General features: G+C 59.5%; 1 protein-coding gene across 1 annotated transcript in view; it reads right to left on the reverse strand.

Annotated features, from left to right (window-relative positions):
* Positions 1-12334, reverse strand: part of LOC117643949 (nephrin) — an 82588-nt gene that overhangs the window by 50561 nt on the left and 19693 nt on the right. The gene's annotated exons all lie outside the window — the stretch shown is intronic.

The following is a 12334-nucleotide window of genomic DNA, read 5'->3' on the forward strand; positions in this document are numbered from 1 at the left end:
GGGTATGGGGTGCTCCACTGGTGCGAGAGAGACAGCGCGCGGTTCGGAATCACTCTGCAGGTAGGAAGCGAACTGCTTCCGGCTGGAGGCTGCGAGGGTCGAAGGCTGTACACTGTACGTGGATAAGGCGTCGGGCCGTGGTAGGTAGACGAAGAAGCGAGAAACCCTACTTATGCAAATGATCACCTCTGCGCGGCACACTGAAAAAAATAAACAAGGAAGGGCAGTGGGCAGAGCGCCTAGACCGGCCCGCAAGACAGGCGAGCGTGGCGGGCTGGCCTACCCTCTGCTTGGCGGGCGCCGAGCGTGGCGGGCCTGCCTACCCTCCGCTTGGCGGGCGCCGAGCCTGGCGGGCCTGCCTACCCGCCGCCACGCTCGGCGCGTCCGCCTCGGGCGCCGTCATACCCCAAATTTAAAACCGTAACCTGTCCCTTTTTACGGGGAACTGGGGATTATTTTGGCGCGTCGCGTTTCCTTGGCGCGATTCTTAGCCGGGGATTTACGCCACAGCGCAGCAGCTCGAAATGAGAGAGGAGAGAGAGAGAGAGAGAGAGAGAGAGAGAGAGAGAGAGAGAGAGAGAGAGAGAGAGGGCCCACATCGGTGGATTACGTCTGGGCAACGCGGCGGTGCGGTGTGGGGCCGAGCCGGGCCGCGCCGAGCCGGGGCCCGCATGCGAATGCCCGCCTGACGCGATGAGTGTTTTCGCACCCAGCACTCGGCATGGTAAGAAGAGTGGCGCGCCGCGCCGCACCTCGCCGAGTGCTAATTTCAGGTCGCAGGGGGGTCGGCCAACTTCAAACAGTCAGCAGCAAAATAAGATTTTTTAAAGGCACACAAAAAAACGAGAGACTTTGGAGGCAGTGTGCAGGCGGTAAGCTACGCGGCGGCGCCCCGGACGACGATCGCTAAGTCAGTCCGGGATGACGATGGGGCCGCGGGGCTGCAACACACGACGCTGCTGATAAGCGGCTCGGCTCGGACATTCCGCGGTGCCGCTCCCCTCCACCAGATTTGCTTAATAAGATTTTTTCCTTGAGCGCGCAAAAACTTGGGCCATACACTGCGGCGGGGAACACCCCCCCTCCCCCCTCGAGCAACAATGTGTCACCTCGTAAATCCCTTTCCCTCACCTTCCCGCTTCCCCTCCAGCATCCTGGTCCAGTGTTTTCCACTTTGGCCGGCCCACACCCCGCCCCGCCCCGCCGGGCGGCCCTTGCACGCCCTCAAATAATTTCCTGCAGCCGGAAAGGAATTAACAAGGTCGGTGGGGGCGTGGAGGGCCGGGAAGGCGGGCACAAATGTTTTCACAAAACGGGGAGGGAAAAGCGCGCCGTGGTGAGCGCGCACCGTGGGCGACGGTTTTTTTTTTTTTTTGCTCCGCCTCCGCCAGAGACCCCGTGCGGAGCATTTGTGGGGAACACACAGACAGCCCCGGTGCAGCGCGCAGTATCTACTCCGTCCGTGATCGGGGCGATCTGCCGTGGCCTGGGATGACGTGCCGGGCGGCCTGGGAGGAATGGGCAATCGAACACACACACACACACACACACACATCAAACAAACAGCCTTATCTAAAGACAAAGGCAAAAGAGGAAGTCACGACTGTCGTGACGCGTGTTGGCGATCCTGTGACCCGATCTTCCTCATGGCCAGACAGCCGTCAGCACGGAGTCCTACACTGGATAGGTGCTGGCGGCAATGCGCGGGGATCGAGAGCTTACGGACACAAAGGCCGCATGCGTTAACGACGCTGTTTTGCGGCCCAAGTTGGGCCGTTTCCTCGCGAGCTGACGTGCTCGCGAACGCGCCATCGAAGCTTTGCGAAGCTTAGACACCAGCGCACTCTCCGCGAGGCGCTTAAACGGGCCGCTGGCGCAGGGTGGTCCCGCCAGGGCCCCGCCAGGGCCCCGCCAGGGTTCATTTCGATACGCCGGATAGGCGCTGCCTGCCTGCCAGCCCGGTCGGGGCGCCCAGCCCGTAATTTCCGGTGCCGTAAGCGACACACCTGCAGCTGCGGCGCGTGGCAGCCCGCCCGGCCGCCCCGCCCGAGCTGGCAGCCGGGAAAGAATTAGGACGCACCAATCCGAAGGCGCCATGATATACAACAGTTTTGTTCCGAGGCTGAAAGTCGCGGTAGGAAATTAAACACGAGTCCCAGTGCGCCGCGCCGCCGCGCCGCCGCTCCGTTCCCCGTCGGCTTGTCTTTAAAACAGCACTCGCCGTCCGAGGATTATTGCGAGCGAAGTGGAAGGATGAAAAATGAGAGCGGGGAAGTTGCTCCTGCGGTATATATCATCTCGAGAGAGCGCGCCGCGGACCGAGTTCGAATCGGAACGGGGACTGCGTCGGGAAAGGCGGCAACACAGGTGGAAGACATTCGCTTCTTTCAATCTAGAGAAAGGAAATGGTTGTAAACGCTAGAGTTACGAAAATTCGCGGTCTAAATTTAGAACACTAAGCGAAGGCCGCCTCCACTGTTGCATGACAGCCGTTGCTGCACCCGATCGGCGCGTCGCTCGCCATCCGGGCGCAGCAACAGCGTTCTATCGCTGTCTCTCGCCAGCGTGGGGCGCCCCGTGGGTGCGAGAGAGACAGAGCGACGACAGCGATGTGCGGAACTTCAATATTTATTTTCGCGCGCCATAAATCGCGCCACAGCGCCTCACCGCACTTCCTGGGTGCCGCTCTCTCTCTCTCTCTCTCTCTCTCTCTCTCTCTCTCTCTCTCTCTCTCTCTCTCTCTCTCTCTCTCTCTCTCCCCTTCCCGCCGTCATCTCAATGATTCATTACACCGAGTCCATCCCAGGCAGGATGATTTGGGCCGAGGAGACGGTTCGTGATCAGGGAGGCGAATTTGAGTCGCCTTCGTCGTCGTCGTGTGGGCGAGTGAGACGAGGTCGGGAAAGGCGGGGGGGGGGGGGGGCGATACAGCGCAGGGCGACGCTTCGATCAGCAAACGTCCCAACGCGACGTGTCGTGTCCCGCTCTGTATCCCGACCCACGTCCCTGTGCCAGACACACACACACATCCTGCCCACCCTTCCCTCTCTTCCTCCCTCACACACACGTAAACTGGGAGACAAAAGCCAGAATCATCATTACGGCCCGAGTACACCTCATCTCATTTAGCTTACCTATTTTTTCCCCACCTTATTCCGTCCTTTCTTTTCGTCTCTTTCTTCTTTTCGTGTTTTGCGAGACTGGCCGTCGCCACCTTGTCCGCGTTGCGCGCGCGCGAGGCACCCCCGCCGGCCCAAACTGCCCGAGGTAGTGTCTGCCGCCGTGCCGCATTGGCTTTTCAATTTAAACGAGCCCACCCTCCCCTCGACTATGAATGAACCTTTTAAAAAGCACTTTAAGATGATGGCGCCCCTTTTTTCCCTCCTCCGTGGCGCTGGCTCACACACTGCAGCCTCGCGCAGCATCGCCCGGGGCGCCCAGTGCGTCGTGCGGAGTGGAGGGGGACGGGACGTTCCATCAAACGGCTATTCGCATAAAAGCCACCCGTTTCCAAGACTCGGGCGAGCGGGCACTGGCCGAGATTTCCGGTTCCCTTTCGGGCTGCACCGCTCGGCCCGGCGTTGCGGTGCGAGCTGGCTGGGCGAACTGGCGGTGCAAACACGTCAACCAGTCTGCGAGGACAGCCAGCGTCTCGAGCTGGCGCGGCGGTGGCAGCAGCAGGCAGTCTGGGGCGGCGGCTCTGTGCGGGCTGGGGCCTCGGCTGGGGCAGACTCCGGGGGGAGCGGCACTGCCCGCCACTGCCCGGCACTGCAGGGCGTAGCGCGGCCGGGGCGCTTGGCCCATTTTCCAGACTTTTGAGGCAGAAAATAGCCCGGCTGGGCTGCCTGCCTGGCGCGCCGGGGCCGAGGCCCGCCAGGAAATGGCGGGTACCTACACCCAAAATCGGCGCCGTGACGGTGTGGTGGCCGTCGCCGCCCCAGGTGCGGCCAGGCCTCCACCCCGAGGGGTGAATCACTAGTGTACTCATGTGTACAAATTTGCTCGTGCTCAGTGTACTCACAAGTTTAAAACAGGCGAAAGTCTGTAGTTTTTTGACCGATTTAACGTCGAGTGCCGTTAAAAACGCTAAATAAAGCTTAAAAACGTTTAAAATTATGAAATTTGTGAGCAAAGCCAGGTGTACTCACCCGTACTCATGTACTCATGTGTACACCAGAACGCTGAGTGATTCACCCCTCGCTCCACCCTCATTAAAGGTAAACTAACGAAGCGCCTCGCGGCACTGGGCGAGGCGAGGCGACGGTTGCTGTGGCGTAAGATAAATTCAATAAACTTGGCCGTCAAAACGACCCCCCTCCCCTCGGCCCCTCCCAGCGGAAACGGCAACCGCCTTATCTCCCTGCAGCATCCGGACGCCGCGCTGCTTAAGGCCAACGAGGGCAAAGGTCACATTACCCCGCCAAACATTCCTTTCATTTGGCTGTGCCCGCTCTACTGCGCGCCGCGCTCGGATTACTCCGAGTCAGGTCATGTATCGTCCGCGCGCTGGGGACGGCCCTCCAATTATTAATTTCATTTTGTTTCTTTCATCTCGCGCAGTGGTGTGGCGTGCGGGGGCGTTCCTTAATCCCACCTCGCTCCACGTCGAGGACGGTCGTGTGCGGGAACGCGCCATTCCCAGACCACCGCACCTCAAATCGCCGCGCGTGTAGGGCCCGTCCCCTTTCACAGCTTCTGTCTCTCTCTCTCTCTCTCTCTCTCTCTCTCTCTCTCTCTCTCTCTCTCTCACACACACACACACACACACAGGCACGGGCGCGCTTATGCCTAGGAAACAAACTGGGGCAGGCTGGTGCCGGTGGGTCTCTGAGGGTCTCTGTCTGACATCGGAAATTTACCGGAACTCGCTTCAAAGGCGGGTCGGCCCTGCGGTCGACTCAACGAGGAGACTTGGCCCGCTCCATTACAAAGGTCCCTCTTGTTTTTGTCCTTTATTTTGCGTTTTCAAAATTTTTGTTTGATTTTTTTTTTTTTTTGCGCGCACCGTTGTCCTTTTGAGGTTGGGTGGCGTGGTGGAAATGTGATAATAGTGCCGGGGCAGGGAAGAGGCTGGACCGTTGCAGGCAGTCTCTCTCTCTGTCTCTCTCTGTCCCCTACGGGACGCCCCTTGAGTGCGACAGAGACAGCCACACGGCTGCGGAAGCGTCTGCTAGGAGCGCGGACTTGGCCTCGGCCGCACGGCGGGCTGCAGACTGACGAGTCGTTTGGTCGCTCCGTCGCCCCCGCACTCGCAGGGAGCCCCGCAGCGGTGCGAGAGAGACAGAGCTTGGCGGGGCTGACGACGCGATGAGCGCACTGATAAGGTCCACTCCACGTATGTGGGCATTAGGGGCTGCGCAGTGCCCTGCTCGATGCCGGCCAAAGATAGAGCACTGCCAAAAAAAAGCGTTGAAATCCGGGAGGCTGCGGAAGCGCGCTGAGCCGAACGCAATGAAATAGGGACACCAACGGAATTTTAGAAAATGATGCGAATCGGATAACGGTACGGCGGTATCTCCTTCATTTCATTTTTCATACCGCCTGCGCATTGAGGTCGCCGGGGTTTGGGTTTCGCTGCCGATGAGGGGCGGTGTGTGGACGGACATGCATGTAGTTTGTGACTGTGTGTGTGTGTGTGTGTGTGTGAGCGAGCAATGCGCATATTTGAGCCGGCAGTGAAACCCACCCTATATTGGCGAGCAACTTTATCACCCGCCTAACGAAAGAGGGTCACAAAGCCAGACAGTAATTAGAAGCTTGACCGTAAAGCCCGACCGGCCCCCTCCAATTAATCAACACGTGTCCTTGTTATTCGCCTTATTTACGACCGGTCCCTCTCCGGGCCGAGGGTGACGTCACCGACGCAGAAACGGGGTCGGCCTCGAGAAAGGACTGGCTTTGTTTGTTTTCATTGTCTAATTTTTTTAAAAATCTGTAAATTTGTTTTACACGTATTTTTTGACAATGTTTCAAATTTCAAATTTGACTTCTCCATTAAAATATCTGTCTAGAAATTATTCGTTTTTGTTCTTGCTTCTGAACTTTGCTTTTAGGTGTCGAAGTGTTTTGACCGTGAACGGGTACTTTTCTGGGCCGTCTTGTCCGCGCGGGTGCACCCGGTTGGCAGCGAGGCGGCGCCCCGATTGGGTATGCAGCGCCACCTTGCCAGACTGCGATCGGCGGGCGTGTCAGCGCGACTCGGCGAAACTGCCGCGAGAGTCGGAAGCACATTCACAGTGTGGCGGCGCAGGCAACGCAGGCCGAAAAGCCCGGTGCAGCGGAAACAGCCCGGACTTTCTTGGCCGGAGTGTACACGGGTGGACAAGGGGTTGCCTTTGGGGTTGTGCAGGGTCAGCTGGGGAACGGCCCAGAGAGAAAGGCCGTTAACCCAAGAAATATGGGGCGGCGTGGCGCTGCGGCCTCGGAGAGGGGGGGGGGGAGACCTCGCGAAGGACGCTTGCCTGCTGGCCACACTACCGACGCCCGCTACGTGATCCGGCAAACCGTTCGCGTTATAGCCCGCAGGAGTTTCCCTCTGCAGTCTGATTCCGAACAACGCCTTTTGGTGGCTCGCTCTGTCTCTGTCACACCCTCACGGCACGCCCTGCGCGCGAGAGAGACAGAACCCAGTTTGGAAACCAGCCTATGCCGGAGTGAAAGGCTGCGTTTGGCCGCGGTTTTCCTCCGCGCTGCGCCGTGCGGTAGACGAGCGCGCGGCCAGCCAGGCCCACATGGCCGATTCGGCTCAGGAAAAACAACCGTTTTAGGCACGCAGCGCGCGCAGCGCACAGCCATCCCGGAGTCATCCCGGCAAACGGCCGCCTTCGCACGCAGGCCTCATTTCCTGCGGTACAGTCGGCCAAAAAGGCGCTTGCTTTTCACGGCGCTGTCTGCGCCACTTCTCGGCTCGTTGTTGTATAATTCTTCCGCGGGATGAATCATTTTATTTGAGTCTCCCGTTCGCGGCGGCAGTCTTGATGTCCCCGTGGGGCTTTGGCTGCTGGTGGCTGCCGTGGCTGCCTTTGGTCCGACAGCGTCCCGAATGAAAGGCGGAGCTCGGCGGGCAGCGCTGCATTGCGGGCCGAACGGGCCGGGACCGACCGGGCCGCCAAACGCCTCTCTCTTCCTTGGCGGCGCTTGGCCGCGCTTGGCGGCGAGGGAAGCAGAGGCAGAGCGCAGCTGCACGCCGCGTGGATTGCGAATGCCAAACGCACCTCCCTCCCTCCCCACATTCCAGCCTCGCGTTCCTCTTGCTCTTGTTTTGTTTGGCCTGAATTTTCAAGAGGGCCGGCACACACACACACACACACACACACACACACACACACACACACACACACACACACACACACACACACACACGAGACCGTCAAACTGCTGCAGCGCGCGCGACACGACTCGTGCTGCCGTCGCCTTCCCGCGGCGAAGCGAGCGAAGCACCAAACTACTTGGGTCAACTAGAATGACTTCGGCGGTGGCGGCAGCAGCGCCGCTACACTGCTGGGCGGCGAAGCCGGTTCAGCGCCGAGTGTGCCGCCATTGCGCCGCCAGGACGCCGTCGTCGTGCGCCGCGGGGACGCCGTCGAGCGCCGCCAGGAGGACCCAGGACGCCGTCGAGCGCCGCGCCGAGGCCGACGACGAGTTGCAACACGCGCGGCCTTCCGAGACAATGCGCGCGGAGCCCGGATCCCCCGAAAGCGCGCGGCCCCTCGGCGGCCCCCTCTTTCTTCTCCGGAGTCACCGAACCACATAAATCAAAGGCACAGAGGAAAAGGGGAAAGGCGCTGCACTGGAGGCGAACACAGCGTGGCGTGGAAGAATGTGGGTGCGGTTTGCAGCCGTCTGCTGGGCAGGCGGGACAGGCAGGCAACCCACACGGACAGCCCCGAACGCCGTGTCCAGCGCGGTCCGTTAAACTTGGCAATAATACTTTTTGATTTAATTTTCTTCAGGTCGAGGTGAGGTAAAACGTCGAAAATGTGTTTCGGAAATAAGAATCTAGCGGGTTTCAGCGGCGTAGCCTCGGCAAGCACGTCCCTGTTCCGAAAACGGTCCCTCCGTGGCCCTATGGACACACGAGCAGGGCGTAGCAGCGGCGAGGGGGTTGGCAAACATGGAGACAAAGGTAGTGCAGCACTGTCCATGTCCTTACATCGGCGGTGGCTGAAAAATTACGCGGTATCCCTTCGCAGTCCCATAAATAAAAATAAGGAACTGGTGCGGAGCGCTGGTCGGGCCGCGACGGCACACTGGAAAGGGGTGTGTGGTATGCCGGTCTATATATCTACATTGCGATCCCCGCGTACTTTCAAAGCAGCAGTTCGGCCAGGGCGGGGCGGGGTGGGGTGGGGCGCCACAGCTGGGCAGGTCATCGTTTTACCATTAGGGGCCACACTCACGGTGTAATGTACGCCCAGTCAACAACAACATCACGAAACGGCGGGAAACCGTGTCCCACCGTGTGAAAAAAGTGTTTGCCGCACGGGACGTGTGTATCAAGACAGAAAGAAGGGCTGAAAATCGCATCTCGCGAGAGGAGGAGGCAAAGACCGTTGCTGGATCTCTGATAAAACAGTTATTAGCAAGCTGATTCAGTTTCGTTGTCGAGAGCCCGGGCTTTCCACGATGGTTCCATTTGGGACAGCACAAATTCAAGGCCGTCGGTCCAGCGTAGTTTATAAGCTTCGTAGGAGCAGCTGTAGCGCGTATTAATATCGCCGGGAGCGGCGGCCACTTCCGGGTGTCAGCGGCTTTCTCTTTTTTTTTACACCGCCGGGCGGCAAGCGGTAAAAGGGACAGTAAGATACCTCCTCCTGTTCGCGCCGCGCCGCACCGCACCGCTCCGCGCTTCCAAACGCGTTTACGGTCGCAGGGAGGCTTGCTTTATGGCGGTGGCGGTCCCGAAGTGCCCCCGCGAGAACCGAAGGCAAAAAGAAGAGACGCGACGGAAGGCCGCGAGGTGTCATTCGTTCGACTTATCAGACCGAGTGTTTTGCCGGGGCGGGTGGAGGTTATGCAAAGAAGTGGTGGTGATGATGGAGGGAGGGGTAGGAAACGGCAAGAGCTTCGGCAGCTGCAATGAAACGCAACAGCCCCCATAAAACCTTGATAAGGGGACCGGCAGGCGGAGTTTCCAGTGTCGAGGCGGTGGGAGCACGGCAGCGAGTGGCGGCGTGCCGAGCGCGGCGAGGCCAGCCTCGTTATCGCCTTGAACGCTTTGTGGGAAACAGAATGCGGATCCATGTATAGTTTTGTTCCTTTTGAGATGGCGGAGCTGCCGGGGCTTCCCCGCGCTGCACATTCGGACCGGCAGATCCTGTTTGGGCACTGGTACGTAGCAGTGGACACGTGTTCGAGCTCTTGCAGTCTCAAAGCAGGGCTTGATTTAAGCTCAAGGTAGTGCCGAAAAGATTGGCTGTCGAACAAGGAAACCATCTAGACCTCCACGAGTCTGATCCTTGACATGAGCCGCTCCAATTGTTTGGTTATGTATGCTGTTAGCAACGGAGACCCATCAAGAGCAGAGCGGACCGCCATTCGGTCCGTAAACTGATTCATTTCAATTTCGAGTGGCCATAAAGAATGATGGTCGTATACTTGCAGTCGAATTGAATGAGACCAATCACCTCCCCGTTTCATTTTTTTTCTCCCGTCGTCCCCCACTTAATACAAATTGGACACGAAAGGTGACTAAGTGTGCAAAGCAACAAGTTCACGGTCCGACACCCACCCACGCTGCCACGCCATGCACATGCAACGTGCTCACACCACACACACATACACACACATCGGGAGAGGGGCGCGGGCAAACACACACATTTATGCGCCCTTAGACACACACACAGTTGGGGGACTGGGTAGATCAGTCAATAGGGAGTAGCTGCAGGCAGTGGGACTAGAGCGACCCCAAAGACTGTGACGGGGCGGCCACGGTGTGCCGGGTCGAGAGTTGATCGTCGAAGCCCGGCTCCCTGCAGGCTGCCTCCGAACAGCGCTCCGTCGCTCTGTCTCTCTCTAGCCAGACGGGACGCCCCACGAGCGCGAGAGAGACAGAGAAAGTGGCGTTCGGACGCAGCGCGCTGCTCGCCCTCGCCGTCGTGGACGGGATTGCCCGACCGGATGGATCCCCAGGCCCCGGCCACGAACGGCTCGCCCCCACCCCACCCCAGCCAGCCCAGCCCCGAGGCCTGACCTAGTCACCGCCCAGTGGCTGCACCCAACAGTCCGACAGTAAACCCTCTCCAGCTTCGGACTGTTCTTTTCAACCTATATATGTCTGCTCCGTCTATCAGTCCGCCTGTCTGTTCGTGTATTTGTGTCTATCTGTCCCTTCGTCTTTGTTGTCTCCGCCGTTGTCTTTCGTCTATGTATCTGTCTTTGCGCCAGATCCGGGCCAATGTTTATTCCGCTGATGATCGCCGCTCGGACGATGCTGGGAAGGAAAACCTTAATCACGACGTCGCTGCGAGTTCTTGTTGTTCTTCAACAGGGGCTCGTTGTTGTTGGTAGCAAGACCTTACTCCCACAATGGCGGCGCTAAGTCTGTCTCTCGTTGGCACACACACGGACGCACACACACACACACCCACACACACACACACACACACACACACGTTTCACACGCTCACAGCCGCACGCGCGCGCGCGAGCCCCGCACGCACGCGGGTTTGGCTGCGCTGTATCTTCCGAAACAGATAAATCTTCGCAGGTTGTCCCACAGCGGTGCCGCGGCCCCGTGCATGCCCGCGCGCGCCGCACACACACAGTCAGGCCAGTGCTACTACCTGCATGCCTGCTTGCCTAGCCCATTCGTCACGTCATTCGCGGAGAGCCACGCTGCCAGTACAGCTATCGCTGTGCAGTCGTGTGTGTACGCGTTCGTGTGTGTCGGTGTGCGCGCGTGCGTGCGCGCGTGTGTGTGCATGTGTGTTCGCGCGCGTTTTCCACAGTGTTCCCAGATATTACGGTGATCTACGCTCCTTGTTTTTATTTATTTTCGTTGCATTACGTAGCGAGGCCATTATTTTCATGTCGCCGGCTCTATTTTTGTGCCGGGGTTCGAACGCACCTGGCGGCGACACTACGAAATCATTCCGGCCCAGCTTAGCGTCGAGGGCATTTCCATCCGCATGCATATAGCTGCCGCGCACCCGTTTGCTAATCTCCAGCCGGGCAAACTTTGAGCCCGGGGCACCGGCGGCTCAGCGAATTATTTTTCGGCGTGTTTTGCGCGGGTCCGGCCAGCGTCTGCCAGCGTCCCCGGGGTAGTTCGGTGGGGGTAGTTTGGGGCCAGTTAAGCCGCCTGGGTAACAGTGTGGGGCCTTCCGCAGTCCCCGCCGGGACGCTAGCCCCTGCGGCCCCTGCGGTCTCGAGGCGCACCCAAGCAGCCAGCGCAGGTGCATCGCGAGGCCTGCACCGCCCGCCCTGCACTGTAAAACAGTCCCCAGGGGCAGGCACAGTGCGGTCTTGGAGTTGCCAAGGACTGGTCCAAAACGGTCCAAAGCCGAAACCGATTGTTTGATTAGCAGAACGCGGAGTGGGAGTTCATTCACCTCTTTGGCCGCAAAAGGACTCCCGTAAAACGCCTGCGGCTGTGAATGTCTGAGGACGGCTTCCTCGCCCTGCTGCGCCTTGCATAAGCACCTTTACAGACCTATCCAGGCAGACCCGCCTCACAGCGGGGCCGTAAAAGCCCTGAAAACTATCCCGCGAAATTCGCGCACTGCCAGAGTGCCTGCATAGCGGGTGCAGCGTGCGCGCAGCAGGGACCCAGCCGCGCTGTTGCTGCGGTGGACCAGGACAACGCCCTGCCAGCTGCAGCAGTGCATCGGCAGCAACGCGGCGGCGAGTTACAGCCTAGTTGCGACTGGAGGTGACCCTGTTTATCGCGGAGGCCGGCCAAAAAGCGATGCCAGGCCCCTGTGTGGCCCCTGTGTGGCCCCTGTGGGGTACTTTGGCGCAAGTGCCCACCCCCCTCCCCCCTTTGCCTCTTCCGCAGACCGCCCGCCCTCGGCCCGCCCAAACCACAGCTCCACAAACATCCTCGTGCGTGAGCCGACGGGAACCAGATTTTCCACCTTCCATGTACACCGCGAACCCCGCTCCTCCCCCCGCAACGCACGACACGCACGCAAACACACACACACACACATACACACACACACACACACACAATGCCACACAAAAACACGTCCCGCGTAACGAAAACATGCGGCGGGTCGCCTCGGCCGAGCCGGTTTCAATTCCTTTTTGAAATTGAATCGCGCGCAGAGTCTACTTGCCGGGCCCGCGGCCCACGCGCGCCGCTCGGACCCGGCTCGGACCGCAATCTCAC

The sequence above is a fragment of the Thrips palmi genome, unplaced genomic scaffold, assembly GCF_012932325.1.
Source record: "Thrips palmi isolate BJ-2018 unplaced genomic scaffold, TpBJ-2018v1 HiC_scaffold_17, whole genome shotgun sequence".
Lineage (NCBI taxonomy): Eukaryota > Metazoa > Arthropoda > Insecta > Thysanoptera > Thripidae > Thrips > Thrips palmi.